The sequence below is a fragment of the Hypanus sabinus genome, chromosome 12, assembly GCF_030144855.1.
Source record: "Hypanus sabinus isolate sHypSab1 chromosome 12, sHypSab1.hap1, whole genome shotgun sequence".
Taxonomy (NCBI): domain Eukaryota; kingdom Metazoa; phylum Chordata; class Chondrichthyes; order Myliobatiformes; family Dasyatidae; genus Hypanus; species Hypanus sabinus.
The window spans coordinates 81206939-81231936 of record NC_082717.1 but is presented as its reverse complement, the minus strand read 5'-3'; the positions used below and the strand labels follow the sequence as shown (position 1 = coordinate 81231936).

The following is a 24998-nucleotide window of genomic DNA, read 5'->3' as shown; positions in this document are numbered from 1 at the left end:
CATGATGTCTCCTTTCACCATTGTCTTTGAACAATTAATGTCTGCACAATTATTGCCACAATTTTTCTAGCTGAACCGAGTATATCAAAGACCTGATAACCTGAAGTTTCTGGAGGCTTAAAACAATTTGAATGTAAGCAAGCTGCCATAAACTTCACTTTATGCTCTAAAACTTTCACAGAGATTATGTTCAACATACGTATTTAATGTACTGTTTTAATGAAGTGATCTGTATAGATGACATGCAAAACAAAGTTTTTGTTTTAACATTGTTCCATGCATGGTCTTAATGATATTGCTGACCCTCTGCATTCTGAAGTCCACCAGCATTGTCTGAGTGGCTCTATCAGGAAATGCTGGGTCTGAAATGTTCCTGCTGCCTGGCTTAGTTGATAGCTGCATAAATTGTTGGTGATTTATAATTGTTTTTAAATGTCTCTGATTCAGAAACACATTGTTATTGAAATTAAAAATTAAATAATTTGAGTTTAGGATATGCTTTTAACCACTGGTATAATACTGCAGAACCTCAGCAAGACTGAACTTCACCACTGGACTCCATAGAGAGTTTACCACTAAAGCAAACTGAGACATTCAATTGGTCTTGGGTACATTGCAGTTTATATGACTAAATTGTAATGATTACAGAGCTACTATAATTTAACTATCAAATCTGGCCCCCTTATGTGTTATTTACATTCTCATTTTTGGAGTCATCACTACAGATGGAGAAGTCACTCTAAGTCCCTATACTGTATACTCTTCAAATCCCAGACCAAAACTTGACTTCTAGCCTGTCTCATCTTTTATGATGTCAATTTGCAATTGAACTCATTTAGTCTGAAGGGGAACTATCTCATAAGCTTTAATAGATTGAAGACTATTATTGAAGTGTTCAAGTGGGGAGAAATAACATCAAAATATGGCAGTCCCTGTAGAGATGGGAATTTCGATGCTTTTTAAGTGAGTAGCAAGTTTCTTGAACAGCGCTGCTAAGATTTTTCCTAGGATTGAAAAGCAATGGTAGATATTCTTTCTAGCCACATAATTTATTTATATGGTCAACTTGACATTTTTGTAAACGTTATTATTAATTAACAACCAGATAATTAAGAGAGGAAATGCATATTTGTCTGTCTCTAAGTAAAGTTGTTTGAATATATATTTGTGCAATGTTGTGGTATTTCTTTGACCATTAGATTGAAGGAACATAGACTCAAAAACACTTACTTTCCTCAAGTAGTAAGGCTGATCAACATCTCCAGCTACTAACTCACCCCCTCAAACCCCCAACCAGCACTACTTTTATCATTTCCTGTCAGTCACCTTATTAATAGTAACTGTAGTGCTTAGCGTCACTTTACATATCATCCCTCTACTTATATAAGCTATCTTATCTAGATAAATTTTATGGAGATGTAAATATATATTTTTTATGAACATGCAATCTATCTATGTATATAAGCTATCTTGTGTATTTTTATTTATTGTGTTCTTTAAAAAAATCGTGTTCCTTATCTTACTGTGTTTATTTTGTGTTGCATCAGAACTGTATAACAATTATTTCAGTCTCCTTTCACATGTACTGGAATTGACACGAAAAAATCTTGAATCTTGAATTATTCCACCTAATTGACCAAATATAATCAAGAGTAGTGATTAATTGTCCCAGATGGTAGTTTTTTTACAAGGTGAATGTTGAATCTAACTGAGCTTTTTTGTTTATATCTAGCTCAATTTTGTTTCATGTAAGTAGTATCAGAAGAGATACTGTCAATTCCTAAAGACTTGGATGTTTTTTAGAAAAATATAAATAACAAATTGTTGCTCAGGTAGAAACATTCTGCAGTTTTGCAAATGATTGAAGATTTTTATTAGGATGTCTCATGATTGAGTTCACTGTGAAATTTGAGAAAGAGAAGCTGAAATCCGATGTGTCGGTGTTGTAGTGGTGTAAAGGAAATTACAGTGGCATGAGAGAGCAACTGGCCAAAGTTGACTGGAAAGGGACACTAGTGGGAAGGACAGCAGAGCGGTAGTGGCTGGAGTTTATGCGAGAAGTGAGGAAGGTGCAAGGCAGATATATTCCAAAAAAGAAGAAATTTTCGAATGGAAAAAGGATGCAACCGTGGCTTACAAGAGAAGTCAAAGCCAAAGTAAAAGCAAAGGAGAGGGCATACAAGGAAGCAAAAATTAGTGGGATGACAGGATTGGTAAGTTTTTAAAAGCTTACAAAAGGAAACTAAGAAGGTCATTAAGAGGGAAAAGATGAACTATGAAAGGAAGATAGCAAATAATATTAAAGAAGATGCTGAAAGCTTTTTCAAGTATATAAAGAGTAAAAGACAGGTGAGAGTAGATATAGGACTGATAGAAAATGATGCTGGAGAAATTGTAATGGGAGGTAAGGAGATGACGGAGGAACTGAACGAGTATTTTGCATCAGTCTTCACTGAGGAAGACATCAACAGTATACCGGACACTCAAGTGTGTCAGGGAAGAGAAGTGTGTGCAGTCACAATTACGACAGAGAAAGTATGCAGAAAGCTGAATAGTCTAAGGGTAGATAAATTTCCCAGACCAGATGGAACGCACCCTCATATTCTGAAGGAAGTAGCTGTAGAGATTGCAGAGGCATTAGCAATGATCTTTCAAAAGTCAATAGATTCTGGTATGGTTCCAGAGGACTGCAAATGTCACTCCTGCTATTTAAAAGGGGTCAAGGAAGCAAAAAAAAAATTATAGACCTGTTAGCTTGACATTGGTGGTTGGAAAGTTGTTGGAGTCGATTGTCAAGGATGAGGTTACAGAGTACCTGGAGGCATTTGACAAGATAGGCTGAACTCAGCATGGTTTCCTTAAAGGAAAATCCTGCCTGACAAACCTATTGCAATTTTTTGAGGAAATTACAAGTAGGCTAGATAAGGGGAATGCAGTGGATATAGTGTATTTGGATTTTCAGAAGGCCTTTGCAAGGTGCCACACATGAGGCTGCTGAACAAGATAAGAGCCCATGGAATTACAGGAAAGTTACATACGTGGATAGAGAGTTGGTTGTTGGCAGGAAACAGAGAGTGGCTGCCGGTTACCAGTGATGTTCCACAGGGGTCTGTGTTGGGACCGCTTTTTACGTTGTATATCAACGATTTGGATTATGGAATAGATGGCTCTGTGGCTAAGTTTGTTGATGATACAAAGGTAGGTGGAGGGGCTGGTAGTACTGAGGAAAAAGAGTCTGTAGAGAGACTTGAATAGATTGGGAGAATGGGCAAATAAGTGGCAAATGAAATACAGTGTTGGAAAGTGTATGGTCATGCACTTTGGTAGAAGAAATAAACGCGCAGACTATTATTTAATTAGGGAGAGAATTCAAAGTTCTGAGATGCAACTGGATTTGGGAGTCCTCGTGCAGGATACCCTTAAGGTTAACCTCCAGGTTGAGTCAGTGGTAACAAAGGCGAATGCAATGTTGGCATTCATTTCTAGAGGAATAGAGTATAGGAGCAGGGATGTGATGTTGAGGCTCTATAAGGCACTGGTAAGACCTCACTTGGAGTACTGTGTGCAGTTTTGGGCTCCTTATTTAAGAAAGGATGTGCTGACATTGGGGATGGTTCAGAGAAGATTCACTAGAATGATTCTGGGAATGAGAGGGTTAACATATGAGGAAGGTTTGACTGCTCTTGAACTGTACTTCTTGGAGTTTAGAAGAATGAGGGGGGACCTCATAGAAACATTTCAAATGTTGAAAGGCTTGGACAGAGTGGATGTGGCAAAGTTGTTTCCCTTGATGGGGGAGTCTAGTACAAGAGGGCATGACTTAAGGATTGAAGGGCACCCATTCAGAACAGAGGTGCAAAGAAATTTTTTTAGACAGAGGGTGGTGAATCTGTGGAATTCGTTGCCACGGGTGGCAGTGGAGGCCAAGTCATTGGGTGTATTTAAGGCAAAGATTGATAGGTATCTGAGTAGCCCGTGCATCAAAGGTTATGGTGAGAAGGCAGCGGAGTGGGACTAAATGAGAGAATGGATCAGTTCATGATAAAATGGCAGAGCAGGCTCAATGGGCTGAATGGCCGACTTCTGCTCCTTTGTCTTATGGTCTTCATTAGTTTGCAAAAGTAAGTAATTGAGAACAAAAGTAACATAAGACATAGGAACAGGAGTAAGCTATCTAGCCCTCTGAGCTTTTTTTTTGTTCTTTGTTAGGATTATTTCTACTTCTACACCATTTTTCTCCACCATTCCCATATACCGTAATATCCTGAGAATTATTGATCACACTTTTGAATTAATGTAGAGATCAGTAAACTTCTGGATATTTGTCTCTTCAGCTTTCTAGGGTGGAGAATTCTAATAGTTCATTTCTCTTTGAGTGAAGTAATTTTTCATTATTTCAGTTCTAAACACCCTATCTCTTAATCTGAAATAGCTTTTCCTCCATTATGGTATGTTGGCATAAGAATGATTTGTCTATTCTCACTGTTTTCAATTTGAAAACAATGCTACATCCTTTTCAGTCCCAAATTCCATGTGCTCTAACTTGTTGATCAGTATCCTATGTGCATATAGGAATGCCTTCCAAATATTCAAATTTGCCACATCAGTTGGTTCCAGCTTTTCTATTCTGTTAGTTACATTCATAAAGATCTTCAGCAGATCATTCAATCATGATTTTTCATTCATAAGCAAAAGAATATCAGAAAATAGGAATAGGTCACCAGACTTTAGCCTACCCTGTCATTCAATCTGATCATGGCTGATATATGCTGGCCTTATCTCCTCACGCCAGTTCCACGTAACCTTCTAAGAAATTTTTATACAGTAGATCTCCTTGTTTGTGGCTCTCCAAGTAATGAAAATATTTCTTCATCCACTCCATCAGGCCCTCTTCTGACGTTATATGTTGTAAATTCCAAGGAGTACAGATATAAACTGTCTAGCCTGTCTTGAAAGGACAACCCAGTCATCTCAGTATTAAACCTGGTGAATCTCCTTTGGACTGCTTCTAATGCAACTATATCCTTGATTTGGTAAAGGGTTCAAAACTATTGCCCAGTATAATAGCTGTGGCTTTATGAACATGTAAGTAAACTGCAGCAAAATCTACCTATTCTTTTACTCTAAGCACTTTGCAGTAAAGGCCACCATACCATTTCCCTTCTTCACTAATTGTTGGATCTGCCTACTAACTTTCTGTGATTCATGCTGTAAAAGCAGCTGGATCCATAGAACATACTGTAATTACAATGTCCTCCATCCATTGAGCCCTTTTACTATTTTCATTTCATTAGCAAAGCTGGACACCTTGCACATTGTTCTCTCCTTCAGGATCCACTAGTTAAATCCCCCAGACTGAAAAGGACAAATTTATTCAAGTCAAGTCAAGTTTATTGTCATTTTGACCATAAACTTCTGGTACAGTACACATTAAAAACGAAACAACGTTCCTCCAGGAGCCTGGTGCTGCATGAAACAACACAAAACTACACTAGACTATATGAGACATCACAAAGCTACACTGGACTACGTAAAACAACATAAAAACTGCACTAGACTACAGACCTGCACAGGACTACATTAAGTGCACAAAACAGTGCAGGACAGTACAATAAATAATAAACAAGGCAATAGGCATACTAGAGGACAAATTACAATATGAAAATAAATGATGTAGATGACAGTCTAGACTCCGAGTATTGAGGAGTCTGATGGCTTGGGGGACGAAACTGTTGCACAGTCTGGTCGTAAGGGCCGGAATGGATCGGTACCTTTTGCCAGATGGCAGGAGGGAGAAGAGTTTGTGTGAGGGATGCGTGGGGTCCTTCACAATACTGTTAGCTTTGCGGGTGCAGTGTGTGGTGTAAGTGTCTATCATAGTGGGAATGGAGACCCTGATAATCTTCTCAGCTGACCTCACTATAAGCTGTGTTGGCTGACTGGCTGGAGTGTTAAAAGACATCTTCAAGTTTTCACTGCTGTGGTCTGAGGTTCCCACCTGCTTCAAAAGGGCAGCAATCATACTGGTTCCAAGAAGAGCTGGGTGAGCAGTCTCAATGATTATCACCCAATGGCACTCATATCAACCATTATGAAGCTTTTTGAGAGGTTCTCATGGTTTGAATTAATTCCTGGTTGAGCAATGATCTGGACAATTTACCTTATGCTGCAACAGGACCACAACAGATGCAATTTCACTGACTCTCCACTCAGCTTTGGAGCACCTAGACATCAGCAAAACAAAACATACGCCAGGCTGCTGTTTATCGATTGTAGCTCAGTATACAGTACTATCATTCCCTCAGTATTAATTACCAAGCTTCTAAACTTGGGCCTTTGTACCTCCCTCTGCAACTGGATCCTCAACTTCCTCATCAGGAGAGTAGAGTCAATATGAGTTGGTGATAACATCTTCTTGCTGCCAGTCAGCACAGGCATACCTGAAGGATGCTAAGCACAACTCAAGCAGCATCTATAAATTTGCCTGTTGTTTGTAGAGTCTCAGATGACAATGAGGAGGTTTTCAGGACTTGAGACAGATCAGCTGGCTTAGTGGTGTTGCAACAATAACTTCACACTCAATGTCAGTAAGACTAAGGAATTATTTGTGGAATTCAGGAAGGGGATATCTGGAGAGCGTTCCTCATTGATTGGTCAGCGGTGGGCAGGAAGAGCACCTTTAAGTTCCTTCATATCAACATCTTGGAGGATCTGTCCTGGGCCCAACACAGTGGTGCAAACACTAAGAAGGCTTGCCAGTGCCTCTACTTGGAGTTTGAGGCAATACAGTATGTCACCAAAGACCTGCGAATTTCCAGAAATGTACAGCAGAGAGCATTCAGAGAGCTTGATATGGAGGCTCCAACACATAGGATTGCACAAGGCTGTAGAAGGTTGTAGATTCAGCTAGCTCCATCATGGGCACAACCCACCTAACCAGTGAAAATATTTTCAAGAGTTGGGACCTTAACAGGATGGTATCCATCAGTAAAGACCCTCACCATCCAGCCTATCTCCTTTTCTCATTTTACTGTCTGGGAGGAAAGAACCTGAAGCCACACATTCAATGACATTTCATCTACGTTTTTGATATTTATCTATTATTATTATTTTTATTTACGTAGTTTGCTGTCTTTTGCCCGCTGGTTACACAGGACAGCAAAGATTTTACTTCCTGAATACTTTATGATCTATCTTATACGATATCAGGGCATGGATATCAATGTCCATTGATGCTGACTGATTATTGTTGGACAATTAAGCAAGAAGTCTCAGGCACTGAGTACAAATAAAAATCACCAACAAAGCTTTTTAGCTTAGTTCAATTATTGCAAACCATCAGCACTGTTAATCAATTAAACACATTATATTCAATAACAATTAATTTCCTATGTCGTACAAGTAGTCCAAAATTGTATTTGTGTTCAGCTTCAAGCAGTCTATCATAACCAAAAAAAAAATTCCAAGGGAGCAATACTTTTGAAAAAATTCCCTGTCCAGTGTTATTTGCTTGTCTTGTTGTGTTTGGTTTTTCATTGATTCTGTTGTGTTTCTTTGTATTTACTCTGAATACCCATAAGAATATGTATCTCAGGTTAGTATATGGAGACATATATGTATTTTGATAATAAATTTACTTTGAACTTTGAACTCTTTAAACAACAAATTTTTAGTCATGTAAGACAGTGATAATAAATCTGATTCTTATTTTGAACATTTTTGTTTTTGGTGTGACTGTCAGTTTTGAATGTATGCGAACAAATTCACTTCAATATCTTGGGCTTGCAATTTATGTACTATTCACTTTTAGTATATACCTAATAAAGTATCTTTTGGAAATGTATTTCCAAAATGTCTCCAGGTTCCCCTCTCTCAACTCTCTATGTCACACTTGCAAAGAATTTGAGCACCTTTCATAAAACTATGATTAGGTTTGATTGTCATCATTTCAGTGCCAAAGAAGGTGACAGTAACCTGCCTAAATGACTATCATCCAGTAGCATTAACATCAACCATTATGAAGTGCATTGAGCAGCTGGTCATGGAGCACATTAAAGTCTTTTTTCCTGGCTACACTGGACCTTTTCCAGTTTGCTTATCATTCAAAACGACCCACTGATGATGCAATAGCCTCTGCCCTTCACCCTGTCCTGTCCCACCTGGAAAATGGGGTCTCATATGCCATATAGACTTCAGTTTGGTGTTCAACACCATCATAACCCAGAAATACAGTGGATACTGTCCTTGCTGGGTCTCAACATCTCTCTCTGCAATTGGATTCTTGACTTTTTAACAGTAAGGCTGCAGTCAATCTGTGTGGGCAGCAACTTCTCTTGTCCCACTGTGCTGACCACTGGATCTCCCCAAAGCTGTGTGCTCAGCCCACTGCTGTTCACAATGCTGACGCATGACTATGTAGTAGGATCCAGCTCAAACTGTGTCATTAAGTTTGCAGATGACACAACAGTGGTTTACCTTATCAAGAAAGATGACAAGATGGAGTATGGAGAGGAATTGGAGCAGCTGGTGAATTGGTGTGAGAAGAACAACCTAAGCCTTAATGTGGAGAAAACAAAGGAAATCAATGTGGAGCAGACAAACCATCCCCCTCTGCAAACACATGGCTCCTCCAAGTGCACCAAGTTCCTGGGAGTTCACACCATAGATGACCTCACCTGGTTATTTCATATCACTTCCCTGAATAAGAAGGCACAGCAGTGCCTCCACTTCCTAAGAAGTTTGAGGCAAATAAGCCTCAGGAGCAGTATTGAGAGGGTCATGACAAGGTGCATCCCCATCTGGTATGGGAGCAGTTGTGCATCGGATCAGATGTCCCTACAAGGACTGTGAGAACGGATGAGAGGATTGTAGGGGTCTCCCTCCAATCCATGGGGACTTTTATCAGGATCATTGCACACTCAGGGCCCTTAGTATTTCAAGATCCCACCTATCCAACCAGTGTCCTCTTTGACTTTCTACCATCAGACTGGAGACTACGATTTATTAATCAAGAACGGTCAGGATGAGAAACCGTTTCTTACTCCAGATTAGGCTTCTGAACTCCGAGCTGCATTGTGTTTGAAGTGTCACTAGTTGATCTGTTCTGTACCTTGCAATATTTAATATTAATGTATTTTGGTTTGTTATTTATGTGTGATTCATCTGTAGATTTTATCCTTACCCTCATAAGTTAATGTGTTAAATGCTTTTCACCCTGGTTCGAAGAAATGTTGCCTCATTTCTATATACATTATATACATGTATATAGTTAAATGACAATAAACTTGACTAAACACAGAGCAACACACACACAAAATGCTAATGAAGAGTTTTGGCTTTTAACATTGACAGTTTATTTCTCTCTGTAGGTGCTGCCTGATCTGTTAAGTTCCTCTATCAGTTTGTATGTGTTACTTTTGATTTGATTAAATTATTTTACTAAATGATTAATTATTTCAATTTTGTTTATTGATTCTTGCATCTTGCCAATATACAGATGTCAGTATACCTGGATTATAGTTCCTGTATTAACTTTCTGCCTTTTTGAGCCAGGGAGCAACAATGGCTGTTTTCCAATTTTCTGGTATCCTCCTGGAATTTAGTGAGTTTTGATAAATTTTGGTCAATGGGGCCACCCCCTTTAAAATCCTTGAGTGTAGGCCATTGGGTCCCAGCAATTGGAGTCCCATCGCCCTGCAGTTTCTCTTATTTTTTATCCGTGACTGGGATTTCTTACAAATTTCCACATATTATTTGAAATTAGCCTATCTGTTAACCTGGGGATATTTATAGTTTTCTCATCAGTGAAGACTGCAAAAATTGACTTAATGCATCTGCCGCTTCTTTGTTTCCTGTTATTTTTTTTCAAACTCATTCATTAGATGCTTCATAAGTACCTTAGGTGCCTTCTTCCTCTTTGTATATCCAAAGAAACTGTTACTGTTTGTTTGAGATTATGTGCATGTTTATTCTTCTGCTGCTGCATACAAAAATCTTAAGTCTTTTGGCCTATCACGTGCCCTTGCCACTTTGTATGTCCTACTTTTCATTTTAACCATAGATTGTGCCTCTTTCTCATGGAATCCATCTTTCTGATTGGGATAAGTTTTGGCCTTTGTTATGGACCAGCGGTTTGAGTATCTGACATTGTTCACTTAATGACTTGTTTCTTCAGCTAACATGATTTCTCAGGGCCTAAAGTAGCAGACAGGCAGCAGACACACAAATTTCTTTCTGAATTAAGTGAGGAGCAACAAGAAATCTGTACCCAAATGGCCATTTGCTTAATTAGTTGTTTCATTGGAGGAAACTAACCTGAAGCATTGGTAGAATCAATACTGTTAAATGCTTGCCATAATTACTTTTCCATTTGTTGTAATTCTTGGCCTTGATATCCTTGACTCCCAGGCTTGAGGCTCACATGTTTGTTCCCCCACCCCCAATATAGGTGTATTTTTAAGCATATACATTCTTTTGTGTGTATTTTCACAGGTTTGGTTTAAGTTCTAAGTTTTTCTTAAAGCAATAAAATTGGAGTTTACTGTATGATTATTAATTTTTATAGTGCTTTGAACATAAGGTTGAGAGGTTTATTTATTGTCAAAGTATGCATGTACAATACACCTCTGATGTTTGTCTCCAGACAGCCATGAAATACAGAAAGATCATGGGGGTTGACGAAAGAAAAGACATCAACACTCTCTCCCTGCCGGCACAAAAAAGAAAAGAAATAAAACCCAGAGTCCAAAATCTCCCACTCCCTCCCCGCAGAAAAAAAGCAGTGACAATAGCATCAAATTCCCCACCTCTCTTCCGCAGAAAAACTGAGAGAAAAACTATCCCCAGCCCCCTCTCTCGCAGAGAAAAAATCAGCAACAATAACACCTCACCTGCAGAAAAAGAACAGTGACAATAACAATCCCCGATCCCTTTACTTGCAGAAAATACCAGCAAATTTTATTTCTTGGCATTATTATTTGATGTTGAAAGTCTTACAATTGTGAATTTTATGCATTAACAGTCCAAGTTGCAGAAAAGTGCACAGCCTTTTTAATCTTGAATAAATTTTTTTAAATTATATTGAAACAGTAGGCTATTTACTGAAATCATTAATGGTTGATCAAGGAAAATTGGTACATTTAACTCTACTTACTTAGCCTGACGGCTCTGTGATTTCAGTCTCTGAGATCAACATGAGAACATCCTTCTGCAGGGTGAACCCATGAAAGGCATCTGGTTCAGATAGTGTACCTGGTCATATACTAAAGACCTCTGCGAATCACTGGCTGGAGTGTTTACTGACATCTTTAACCTCTTGCTTCGGCAATCTGAGGTACCCACCTGCTTCAAGCAGGCTTCCATTATACTAGGACCCAAAAAGAATGTGGCAGCCTGCCTCAATAACTGTCATCCAGTAGCAGTTTCATCCATTGAAATACTTTGACATGTTAATCATGAAGCATATAAACTCCTCCTTGTGGTGTGACTTGGATCTGCTCCAATTTGTCTACCATCACAACAGGAGCAGATGCCATTTCTTTGACTCTCCACACAACCCTGGAACATCTAGTCAGTGAAGATGCATATCAGGATACTCTTTATTAATTGCAGCTCAGTATTTAACACTACCATGCCCTCAAAACTAATCAATAAGCTCCAAGACCTAGGCTTCGATACCTCCTTGTATAAGTGGATCCTCAGTTGTGAACTCCAGTCAGTATGGATTGGCAACAATGTCCCCATCAACACAGGTGCATCATAAGGCTGGGTACTCAGCTCCCTGCTCTGCTTGCTTTAAGTTTGTGCCTGTGAGGCTAGGTACAGTTCCAGTGTTATATTTAAGTTTGTTGATCTCATCACTGTTGTTGGTTGATTCAAAGGTGGTCATGAATTGGCATAGAGGAGCAAGATTGAAAATTTGTTTGAGTGGTGCCACAACAACCACCTCTTACTCAACGTCAGCAAAACTATAGAGCTGATTGTTGACTGCAGGAGGAAGAAATTGGGGTCCATGACACAGTGCTTATTTTTGGATCGGAGGTGGAAAGGGTCAGTGACTTTAAATTCCTGGATGTTATTATATCAGAGAATCTATCCTGGGACCAGCACCTAAGTGCAATTCCAAATGTAATCCCCTGGGTCACCTCAGGCTCGCTCAGCTCGTTCTCGTCTAGGGGGAGCGGCCTTCGGCCCCGCCAAACTGGGTAATCAGCTGGTGTGGATGCTGTGTGATGTCCCCGCCTCGCCCAAAAACAGACAGTACACCATATGCGATTAAATGAGTACAATTTATAAAGGTTACTATAACTAAGTGATTAATAACGATACAGTATGTATGAAGAGAAAAAATAAAGAAAAGGCGCCAAACTTATCAAAGTCCAAACCACTTCGTGCGCAACCGTTGGAGCTCAATTACTGAAGTCTTCTGGCCACCATTCGATCCCCTCCGAACTCCTCGACTTGCAGCTCAGGACCCTCCGAGAGGTCAACCAAGCACATCTAGCTTCATCCCCCCTCCTCGGAGTACCTCCTGGCCTCAGACCCCCGCTTGGGGTCCGTTCCTCGCCCAGCTTACAGCATTGCGTCCTCTCTCTCGACACCCTCGCGCCGATCTCCCCAAAAGCTCATCAACAAAAGCTTACAGACTCAGAAGAAAGAACATTAATCCCCATTTGGTTTACAAAGGAATACAATTCTCGTTATCAGTAAATTAGCATTCCTGCTAGTTAACAAAACAAAGAAGCCCTTTCGATTACATACACCTTAACAAAGAAAAAAGAAGAAACCCCCTTTACACAAAGAAAGCACAGCAGCATCTCCGCTTTCTTAGAAGTTTGTGCAGGTACGCCATGGTATTTAAAACTTTGACAAACTTCTAAAGAGGCATACTGAAATGTTTGCTGACTGGTTGCATCACTGCTTGGTATGGAAGCACTCTTGTCTATGAATAGAGAAGGCTACAGAAAGTGATGGACACAACCTAGTTCATCATGGGAAAAAGCTCTTTTCATCATTGAACAAAGAGCACTGCCACAGGAAAGCAGCATCCATCATGAAGGATCCCACCATCCAGGCCAATGCTCTCTTTTTATGCTGCCATCAGGAAGAAGATATAGGAGCCTCAGGTGCCACACCAGCAGGTCAAACTATCAGGCTCCCAAACCAGTGTGGATATCCACACTCACCACAACACTCATGGAACACAACCTATGGACTCACTTTCAAGAACTCTGCAAATCATATACTCAGCATTATTTGTTTATTATTATTACAAATGTGTACTTGTTTCTTTTGGTATTTGCACAGTTTATCAGTCTTTGTGTCTAGTTTTTCATTGATCCTATTGTGCTTAGTTCTACTGTGAATGCCTGCAAGAAAATGAATCTCAGGGTATTAGGTGACATACGTACTTTGATCATTTACTTTGACTTTGATTTAATTTTATTCTGTAACGAGCTATGTAGTGGCAAAGTCTGTTCAACCTATTAGATCATAAAAATCCTATTGTAATAAAACTATTTTGTTTCCTTTTTGTTTTAGAAATTATAATTTGATATTATTATTTTATGTATTTTTACATTATTTTTGAGCTTTTGATATAACTGAATTTTGGAGTGTATGCCAAATTCCTCTCTTCACTTACTTAGTGGGTATGGTTCCATGGGCTTCATTTTGGCATGAGTGCCTATATTGTATATGATAACATGCTGTTTTCAATTTGAAAGGCATTATTGTACAGTACTGCATATGTGATAATCATTTGGGAACTTAACTCACTAGATAATCATCAACGTTAGAAATTTTAGATGTTTATTTCTTCAAACATATATCCAAACCAGATTTAAAGAATCTTTTAAATATTTACATATATTGCTGCATGCCTGGCTATTGCAATATTTTAAAATTGCAGGATACCTTCAACTCAGCATCCAATGCAGAGAAATGGGCTATCAGCAGACGTTATATTGAATTTGCATACCTAATGGAAGATTATCTGTCATGCATACTCATTATGAAATTAATTACACTGAAAGAGCAAGCTTTTGCTAAAGTCAAATAAATATAAATGATGGAAGGAAGATTTTGAGTACATTCAGAACTCTAGATATGCGTTTTTTTCAGTTTAAAGGATAAAATAATTAACTTACCACTTTATTAATGCTTATGAAATCTGTAGTCATATATTGTCTTTTATTGAAGTGCTGCTTTTGTGTGGTGTAGAGGTCAATATATTTAGTGTAACAGTGCAATTTCCTCTGAAATCATTGGCTTTGCAATGACATTTTTAACTTTAATCATTGACTTGCTGTATGATCTGTAATGCTGGCTTCAAAAAGCAAAATTACTAATTAAAGTTCACCAGCTGTTAATTGGTTTTCAATTATCCACAGCAGTTGTACTAATTATGTCTGCGATGTAACTTGGAACCAAGTAACGCATCAACCATTTCTAATTCACTCCCTTTCCCAGTGATGTTACTGAAACATTGATTGAATTATCTTTCTTCTCTGTTTGCACTGTAGGTTTGGCCCTTGACCTAAGGTTTCTGTAGTGGATAAATAGCTAATTTTTAAGATCTGAGATAAATATATTGTTCTGAATCTGCAGATTTGCTTTACTCCATGATGGAATTATGCTGACCATGTTCATGGTCTTCTGCTGCTGTAGCTTATCCCGTTCAACGTCAATGTGTTGTGCAGTCAGAGATGCTCCTCTGCATGCCACTGTTGTAATACATGTTTATTTGAGTTATTGTCTGCTTGAACAAGTCTGGCCATTCTCTTTTGACCACTCTTATTAACAAGGCATTTTCACCCACCAAGCTGCAAATCACTGGATGTTTTTTTTTGTTTTTTGCACCATTGTCTGTAAACTCTAGAGTGGTGGTCACCAACCTGTCAATCGCGATCGACTGGTCGATCTTTGAGACTTTCCCAGTAGATCCTGAAAAATTTTTTTTTAAAAATACACAAATACTGTTGAGAGATTGTTTCCAGGTTGCGCAGTTTTAGTTCCGTTCTTTCTGCCCAGTGCGCATGCATATAGCTCTCCCGTACTACACAGTGTAATTCGGTGGTCCCCAACCACTGGGCTGCGAGGAAACGATATGAGTCAGCTGCACCTTTCCTCAGCCCCCGTCACACCCACTGTTGAACTTGAATACACGTGAGGTCATCAGATGCTCTCGCGCCAGGGATCACTGGTTGGCCTCGCGCGGCTGCCGGGAAGTGCCGTTGCTACTGGCCTGGAGTGCGGACAGATAGGCGCCGCCTCTAAACCTGTTTAGCACACCGAATATTCGTGGGGAACCCGGTGCTGAAATATTCACAGATGACCTCATTTGGGCTCAGGGTTCCGTAAGTAGCAGAGCAGCTACCTCGCTGTGATCTACTGAAACAAACTTTTGTCGGCTGATAGATCCTACAAGGGGTGGGCGGGCGCCCTGTCACCCTTCTTGCTCAGTCGGTCGGTCGCTCTCTCTGGATTGCGACCACCGTGGCCCCGGCACGGGGACCTCCTGCCCTGACCTTGTCCTCTCACCCCACCCATGACCAACCGCACCTGGCCAAGACGTTTGGCGACGGGTAGGCTGGAGGCTGTCTAATGAGGCAAAGAAGCCCTCAAAACTGCTTCGGTACTTTGAGTCCAAACACCCTGCACTTAAAGACAAACCCATTGAGTTTTTTGAGCAGAAAAAACGTGAACAAGCTGGACAGAAGCTAAGTGCCAAGAGCCGTGAAAACTAAATTGTGGAATAGACTGGACATAAGGAACCTACTTCGAGTATTGCTGTATTCCGGTTGTATTTAACACCACCTGATCCTTCCCCCCCCCCGCTGGCCAGTCTGCGAGAATAATGTCAATATTAAACCGGTCCGCGGTGCAAAAAATGGGTGGTGACCCCTGGCCCCTGGTGTACATACATTATTTCTACTTCTGGGTTGCGGGGTTTTACTTCCAGTCTTTTCTGGAAGTAAAACACATGGTGCACATGCGTATAACTAATCGATCTGGGGTTGATCTTGCCTCTCACTAAGGCTGAGGTAGGGGATCTTGGGCTTAAAATGCTTGGTGACTCTAGAGACTGTTGTGTGTGAAAATTGCAGGAAGCCAGCAGTTTCAGAGATACTCAAATTACCCTGTCTGGCACCAACAATCATTTCACCTTCAAAGTCACTTAGATTATCTTTCTTCCTCATCTTTCTTCTCCGATGTTTGGCCTGAATAACTGAACCTCCTGACCAAGTCTGCATGCTTTTATGCATCGAGTTGCTGCCTCATGATTGACTGATTAGATCAAGGGTCGGCAACCCGCGGCTCCGGAGCCGCATGCGGCTCTTTGATCTCTGTGCTGCGGCTCCCCGTAGTTTGTTAGTTTTTGAAATGTAATTCGAAATTTGAAGATTATGGTGATCTTGTACAATCTAAAAACGTTGTGGAGACCCCATTTCCTGGCACATCTGAACCGGCTCACAATTAACCACCGTTCCGGCTAAGGGAGATAGCCTACGGGGGTTTGTGAGTACATGTCTTTTGGAGCATCCGCACCCACGGGGACGGGTTGAGGGAGGCTTTAAATCAAGGCTATTTAGTTCCAATAAAGTTACCTTTGACTGGTCTTTATTTTAGCGCTGCGTGTAGCGCTACACTGCTACAACGTGTTTTTTATCGCTATTAATATACATCACCACTGCCAATGCCTGACACCTGCCAGTGTGCGCTTTCTTTTAATTCTTCGATCCAAAGTAAGCTACCTATGGAGTAACCTTCAACCCAAAGTCTTTTTTTCGGAGTTCAAAATGTTTTTGTTGCATGCAGAAATGTAATTTTGTTTTCTCTGCAGGAGTTCATCAATTTCATAAATGCAACACATTATAGTTTGTTTATACATAGCATAAAGGCAAAAAAAACCGTTGTATGCAGTGTTATTTCATTTTAAATGTCAAACAGGTTTTGTGGCTCCCAGTGTTTTCTTTTCTGTGGGAAATGGGTCCATATTGGCTCTTTCAGTGGTAAACGTTGCCGACCCCTGGATTAGATACTTGCATTAATAAGCTTGAGTACCTATTAAAATGGCCACTGAGTGTATATTATCGATGAATAGCAAACTGACTTGACAGACTTGTGCTAAAATAGTAATTGATAATGTGACATCATTAATAAAGTTTAATTAACCATTGTTTACTTGATGATACCCTTCTCCCAACCCTTCCCCCACCACATCCAAACACAGTATACATTTTTTTTCTTTCTATTATTTTCCTTTTGTTTCCACTCTTTGGTTTAATTTCAGAGCTAAGTGTAAGGCTTAATAATTTATATTTATTTTGACAGAGAAAGGCTTTTGGCCTTTCAAAAAGTCTGGTTCTTTGTAATCTTTTATTTCCCCCATGTTCCCATCAATTCAGCCACCAACCACTCAACTACACACACCATGGGCAATTTACAAAGGCCTAATAACCTGCATGATTTTGAGATGTGAGAGGAATTTGGACTGGCCAGAGAAAACCTAGGAAATTACAGTGACAATAGACAAACCACACAAGTATTACCTAGGTCATGTTTGAACTCTGTTAGTTGCACCACCATCCGTCTCTTCACTCAGGAGTAAGAATCAGTTGGGAGAGATGGAGAACTTTTAATCTGCTATTGCAAATATGGTCATATTGTTTTTGGAATTAGTGATACTTAGGAATGGAGCTCAGTTTGTAGATTGTTAATCAAGCAAGAAGTAGGGCTATTTGTCTGTTTTTTGTGAAAATAACATTTCAATATTTGTGATCTATTATGAACCAACCAAAACAGGAATATGTATCGACCAAAAGACATAATTCTCTGAAAATCATCCTGTATCAATTTGTACCAGCTTTGCCACACTATTAATATATTGTGTTCCCTTCTGAAATTTTTAATGGGGCCATTGTGTCCCATGGCAGATGAAAGTGAAAGCATTAGGTGACAACAGTAGAGTGCCATCGAGGTTAAAAAAAAACAATTTGACAGAAAATAGTTTGTGTATTGTTGCTATCAAAATTGATGTTGAAACTTAATTTATAATAAAATTAAGGAATGGTTAATGTTACGAGGCAGAAGAATGGGATTAAACTTGGTCCTCGTGGAGCAATGCTCTGATTCTGTGCTATTACATTCTGTGATTCTATTGCAATAATGAGTGTTGAAAGTTGCAAATAATTTTACTGTAACCTTTATTGTGAATTTGTTTCTTTTTCAATTTGTTCAAAATAGAAAGTAACTGTTTTCTAAAGATGGTTTAATTGCATCATTACTTAAAAAAAAATCTTTACTATCTCTCCCTAAACACAAGAGATTCTGTAGATGCCGGAAATCCAGAGCAACACACACAAAATGCTGGAGGAACTCAGCAGGTCAAGCAGCACCTATGGAGAGGAATAAACAGAGGGAGTTTTGGGCCGAGACCCTTCAACAGGACTGTTGAAAGGGCAGAGTAAGAAGCCAGAGTAGGAAGGTGTGGGGAGGGGAAAGAGTACAAGCTGGAAGGTGATAGGTGCAGCCATGAAGGGAGAAGGGGTTGAAGTAAGAAGTTTGGTGATAGGTGAAAAAAGTAAAGGACTGGACAAAAAGAAGTTGATAGGAAAGCAGAGTATACCACAGGAGAAAGGGCACCAGGGGAAGGTAATAGACAAGTGAGGAGGAGAGATAAGAGTGGGGAAATGAAGAAGAGGGAAGGGGAAGGAGGAAAATTACTTGAAGTTGGAGAAATGGATGTTTATGCCATCTGATTGGAGGCTACCTAGGCGGACATGAGGTGTTCTCCAACCTGAGAGTGGCCTCACTGTGGCAGTAGAGTAGGCCATGAACTGACATCTGCAAATCTGCTGGGATTGTTAACTGTATCAGCTGTTCCTGATGCAGTATCCTGTACACCGATGAGATCTGACGTTGGATGGGGTGAATGCTTTATTGAGCATCTTTGCTCTATCTGTAAAAAGCAGGATTTCCTGGTGGACAACCATTTGAATTCCAATCCTCATTCCCATTTTGACATGTCAGTTCATAGTCTTCTCTGCTGTCATGACGAAGCCGCTCTCAGGTTGGAGGAGCAACCCCTCATATTCGATCTAGGTAGCTTGTAACTTGATGACATGAACACAGATTTCTTCAATATCTGGTAATTTTGCTCCCTTGTTTCTTAATTCCCCACTTTGGCCTATGTCTTACCTCTTCCCTTCTTCTCACCTTCCTATCACCTCCCTCTGGTGCTCCTTCTCCTTCCCTTTCTCACATGGTCCTCTCTCCTCGCCATCAGCTTCCGTTTTTTTTCATGCCCTCTACCTTTTTCACCTATCTCCTCCAAGCTTCTTACTTCATTCCCTCCTCCCCCACCTGGCTACACCTATCAACCTTCTAGCTTGTATTCTTTCCCCTCCCCACATCTTCTTATTCTGGCTTCTTCCCATGGCCTTTCCAGTCCTGACGACAGGTCTCAGCCCAAAATGTCCACTGTTCATTTCTCTCCATACATGCTGCTTGATCTGATGAGTTCCTCCAGCATTGTGTGTGTATTGTTCTCACTAATTCTCCTTCTTTATTTTAATCAACAACATATTTAGCCTGGAGAACTTTAAATCATCTTCTTGCCTCATCATGGAATCCACTCTCTGGATATTTTTCTAACTTAAGGCCATCATCCTTTAACTTGTGGCATTACTAATGCTTTTTCATTAGCTTTCACTGCAGTTTGTTTTCTCTTCAATAAAGAAGCAGAAAATGCCGGAAATACTCAGCAGATTAGGCAGCATCTCTGGAGAGAGAAATAATGTCATATTCTCGGTCACTGATGTTAGAGATACTTATTGCAAACAAATAAGACCATAAGATATAAGACCAGAATTAGGCGTTTTAGCCCATCGAGACTGCTCTGACATTTCATCACAGCTGATCCATATTTCCCCTCAGCCCCAATTTCCTCCCTCCACCTCCCCCAATATCCCTACATACCCTAACCAATCAAGAATCTATAAAATCAACTTGGTTTTATGAAAGATAAACCATATTTAGCAAATCTGCTAATATTTAGAGAATTGATAGAGGGAACCTGCACATATAGTGTATTTGCATTTTTCAGAAGGTGTTTAACAAGCTGCCATGTAAAACTGCAGAATATGAGAGCACGTGGTATGAATGAAAATGAGTTAGCATGGATTGAAGATTGGTTATTGCAATAAAGACAGAATCAGAATAAGTTTTTTTTCAGGGAAAGAAAGATATAATTACAGGTATGATGCAAGGATCAGCTCTTGCTCTTCAAATATTTAAGATTTGTATTAATTATTTGGAGAAAGGGATAGAATGTAAGATATCTAAGTATGCTGATGATATGAAAATAGGTGGGACAGTATTTTGTGTCATTAGGACATTATGATTTTGCATCTATATAGAGATAGCTCGAGTGAGTGGGTAAAAATTCTGCAAGTTGAATTTGATGTTCAGAAAATGACTGGTACACTTTGGGAGGAATTTAAAGGCACACTATTATCTAAACAGAGAAAAATTTCATATGAGTAAACTATAGAGGGATTTAGGTGATACTGTCCTGTACTCAAATTGTAAATACAATGGCGAAGAGAACACGGCAGCACCTCTACTTCCTTAGGAGTCTGTGGAGATTCAGCATAACTTTAAAACTTTGCCAAACTTTTCTTGATGTGTAGTGGAGAGTGTATTGCCTGGCTGCATCACAGCCTTGTATGGAACACCAATGCCTTTGAAAGGCGAATCCTACAAAAGGTAATGGATTTGGTCTTGTACATCCCAACCATTGAGCAGATCTACATGAAACACTGTCAGACAAAAACAGCATCTATCATCAGAGATCCACACCACCCAGCTCATGCTCTCTTCTCGCTGCTGCCATCAGGTAGAAAGTACATGAGCCTCAGAATTCATACCACTAGGTTCAAGAACATTTACTATCCTTCAACTGTCAGACTCTTGAATAAAAGAGGATAACTACCATCATTTGCCCCATCATTGAAATGTTCCTACAACCATTGATCTTACTTTAAGGACTCTTTATCTAATTATTTCATGTTTTTGTTATTTATTGCTATTTATTTATATTTGCATTACACAGTTTGTTGTCTTCGCTCGCTGGTTGATCTTACATTGATCCTGTTATAGCTATCCTTCTATAGATCTGCTGAGTCTGCCCACAAGAAAATGAATCTCAGGGTTGAATATGGTGACATATATGTACTTTGATGATAAAATTTACTTTGAATCACAAAAAGTTAGCAGGCAGGTGCAGCAAGTGGCTAGGAAGGCAATTGTTATATTAGATTTTATTGTAAGAGGGCTGAGCTTAGAAATAAGGTAGTATTGTTACAATTGAATGTGAAACTAGTGAAGCTGGCATGGTAAATTGTGCACAGTTTTGGTCCCCTTATGAAGGAACATGTTAGCATTGGGTGCGGTCCAAAAGACATTTACTAGGCTGATTCCTAGGATTAGGAGTCAAATCCTTTCATGAGCAGTCATAGAAATTGGATCTATATTCTTTGGAGTTTAGGAGAATGAAATGTGATATTATTGAAACATTTACGATCTTAAGGGAGCATGACAGGGTAGATGCTTGGATATTTCCACTAGTAGAAGAATATCAACTGAGCTGACATGGTTTACAAGATTAGGTGGTGTTCATTGAAAACTGAGGTGCTTGAGAGAATGGTGGGGCAGGCTTGGTAGGCTGAATTCTGCTCCAATTTTCTTATGTTCTTCAATGTTAAGAGAATGTCATAAAGCTGTATAGCACTGAAATGGGCCCTATGTCCTCATGTCCACACCAACCACTTTGCACATTTGCATTTCTTTCATTAAGTCTATGTCCTTCTATTTGTTATCTATTCAAGTGTCTTTGTGTTCTGTTTCTCAAACATAATGATTGAATCTGATTCCACCATTACCTCTGTTATCGAGTTCCAGATATCAACCACTCCCTGTACATAAAAAATACATTTCCTATAAAACTCCTTCCCCTCACCTTAAACCATGGCCCCTTGTTTTTGATTCTTATACTATGGGATAAAGATTCTGAATATATATCCTATCTAAGTCTCTTATAATTTTATGTACTCTAGTTCTATCATGTCACCTCCTCAGTCTCCTTAAATCCAGAGAAAACAAGCCCAGCCTGTCCAAGCTGTCCGTGTATCTAAAGTATCTTAGTCCATGGAACATCTTGGTGAATCCTAGTGCACTCTTTCCATTACAGCTGTATCTGCACACAATAAGTGTATTCTAACCAATATTGTGTTAAATTGTAGCGTAATATCTTAACTTATGTACAGGCTGTCCCAGGGTGGCAACTGGGTTTCATTTTATAGACATTCATCAGTTAATTCTGTCCATAAGTTAGAAAATACATAATAATCATGTAACTTGATAACCATGCTGTATTTCCAGAGTATAGCAATGAATGTCATCAAAACCACATTAGACTAATTACAAAGAAATTGTAGAAAAAGAAGAAACTTGTTCTGCTATTCACAGGAACTAACACATGTACTTGGGTCTTCTGATTTTAATAATACCATGGGAGCTCATTTGCATCTAGGATGTGTCCACAAATTGGGCATGCTTAACCCAGGACAACCGATACTATGCCCGACCTATGAAGACAAGCATTCAGTACTCTATTTACCTACTTTGCCACTTTCAAGGCTCCATGGACTTGACACCAAATTCCCACTATTGAACAACATTGCTTAGCTGCTTACTATTTAGAGTGGAGATGCTACGCTTATTTTACTTAAGAAGATACTGTACCTCAAACTTTTAGGGATTAAATTCTAGCTGCAAATGCTTTGCATAACTTTCTGTAGGATCTGTATACTGGTGTGGCCCTGGGCAATATTCTCTTTATGCATAGCACCACCAACTTTACTGTCAACTGCAGACTTATCAATCATTTCTCCTGGATTTATATCCAAGTTGTTAACATATACCACAAACAACAAGGAGCCCAGCACCAATCCCTGAGTTATATCACAAGTCACTGAACAATTAGAAAGGCAATCTTCTACCACCACTCTCTGCCTTCCAACAACAAGCCAATTCTGGATCAAATTTGCCAGGTCACCCTGGATCCCATGCACTTCATCCTTTTGGACTACCTTACCATGTGGGACCTCATCAAATGCCTTATAGGTAATGTCTGTTACCCTGCCTTCATTTATCTTCTTTTGTTCCTCCCCCCCCCCAAAATTGAGTTAGATTAGCGAGGCAGGATATTCTTCATACAAAGGTATGCTGATTATCCCTGATCAGTCTCTGACTTTTGAAATATGTATTTGTTTCCAATAATTTCCCTGCAACCGAGTTAAGGCTCACCTGCTTGGACTTACCTGGGGCATCTCTGCAGCTCTCTTTGAAAAATATGGAAATATGATTAGCTTTCCTTCATTCTTCTGTAACCCCTGTAGCTGATGAAGATGCGAAAATATTCACCCAGATCTCAGCTATTATTTCCACTGCTTCCCGTGCTGTACCTGAGATTATTGTCATTTAGGGCTGGGGATTTATCAGCTCTTGAGTATTCCATGATGTCCATAACCTCCCCCTTCTTAATACTGACATGTGCCAGGGAATTAACATACTCTTCCTTGAACTTACATCATGCCTTGCTTTTTGTAAATACAGAAGAAAAGTATTAATTTATGACCTTATCAACATACTCCAGTTCCATATATAGATTATCCCTTTGGTCTTTCTCAGGTTACCCTCTTTCACCGGAAGTGCTTAAAGACATGTTATGTCTTGGGATTCTCGTTCATCTTACTTGCCAAGGATATTTCATGGCTCTCTTTGCCTCCTAATTTCTATTTTAAGAAATCTAATGTTAATTATACATATAGTACATTTTTAACAACAGATTTCCTCTATTTGGATTTATATGTTAACTGCTTTCAGAAGGTAAAAATGTACACCAATAGATAAACTTGTTTTAAGTGAAATGAGAAAGGATGATATATAGAAACTAAAGATATTTTTCAAATTTCAGAAGCTTTGTATCATTTTACAATTGTTTGAATGATTTACAATGCAGAGGATTGCACAGAATCTAGTAATACACCTTTCATTCCCATTTTGTCAGAAAGTCATCATGACTACTTTTGGAAGTTAATGCTAGTGGCACCATGCCTTGGAAATCAGTTTAACTTAAAATTAGGAGTTATCTTTTAATAAGAGGCAACTAGTAGTTTTTCACTTATTTGTTTGCTTATTTATTTAGAAATACATAATGGAAATTGCCTCTCTGCTCCAATGAGCCCACACCACCTAATTATATACACGTGATCAATTAACCTACTAATCGGCACGTCTTTGAAATGTGGGAAGGAAGTGGACCTCCTAGGGGAAACCTACATACAGGAGAGTGTACAAGCCTGTTACAGACAGTGGTGGAATTGAACCTGGGTCACTAAGCTAACAATGAACATAATGGTGTTATGTAAACCACAATGTTATTGGGCCACCCCCAAAGATTATGGTAGAGATGACCTTGCCTTTAGCTACAAGTTAGTTCCAGGGTAGAAAGGAATGAGTAATGAAGTGAGGCTGAGCTGACAGGTTTGGTTGTTTAGAAGAATAAGGAATGATCTTACGGACTCATGTCAGTCCTAAGGATAGATGCTGGGATGTTTTCACTAGTGGGTGAGTCTCAGATGAGGGGTCATAGTTACAAGATAAGAGATAATATAAATAATTAGAAGATAACTTTTGAAAGAAAATTTCTTTTTACAAAGCGTGATGAACCTCTGGAATTGTCCAGCCAAAGAACTGTGGAGGCAAAACCATTGAAAGTACTTAAAGTGGAGATAGATAAATACTTAAAAAATTGAGCAATTGAAGGTTATAGAGAACTGGCATAGAAGGGGAGTTGTGACCAACAATAAATCCACCCTGACTGTACTGAATGGCTGGGCAGGCTTGAGTGGCAAGGTGGCCAGCTCCTACTT

The 24998-nt window shown here is 39.4% G+C and overlaps 1 protein-coding gene across 3 annotated transcripts in view; it reads left to right on the top strand.

Moving 5' to 3' along the window:
- Positions 1 to 24998, top strand: part of kiz (kizuna centrosomal protein) — a 209202-nt gene that overhangs the window by 47455 nt on the left and 136749 nt on the right. The gene's annotated exons all lie outside the window — the stretch shown is intronic.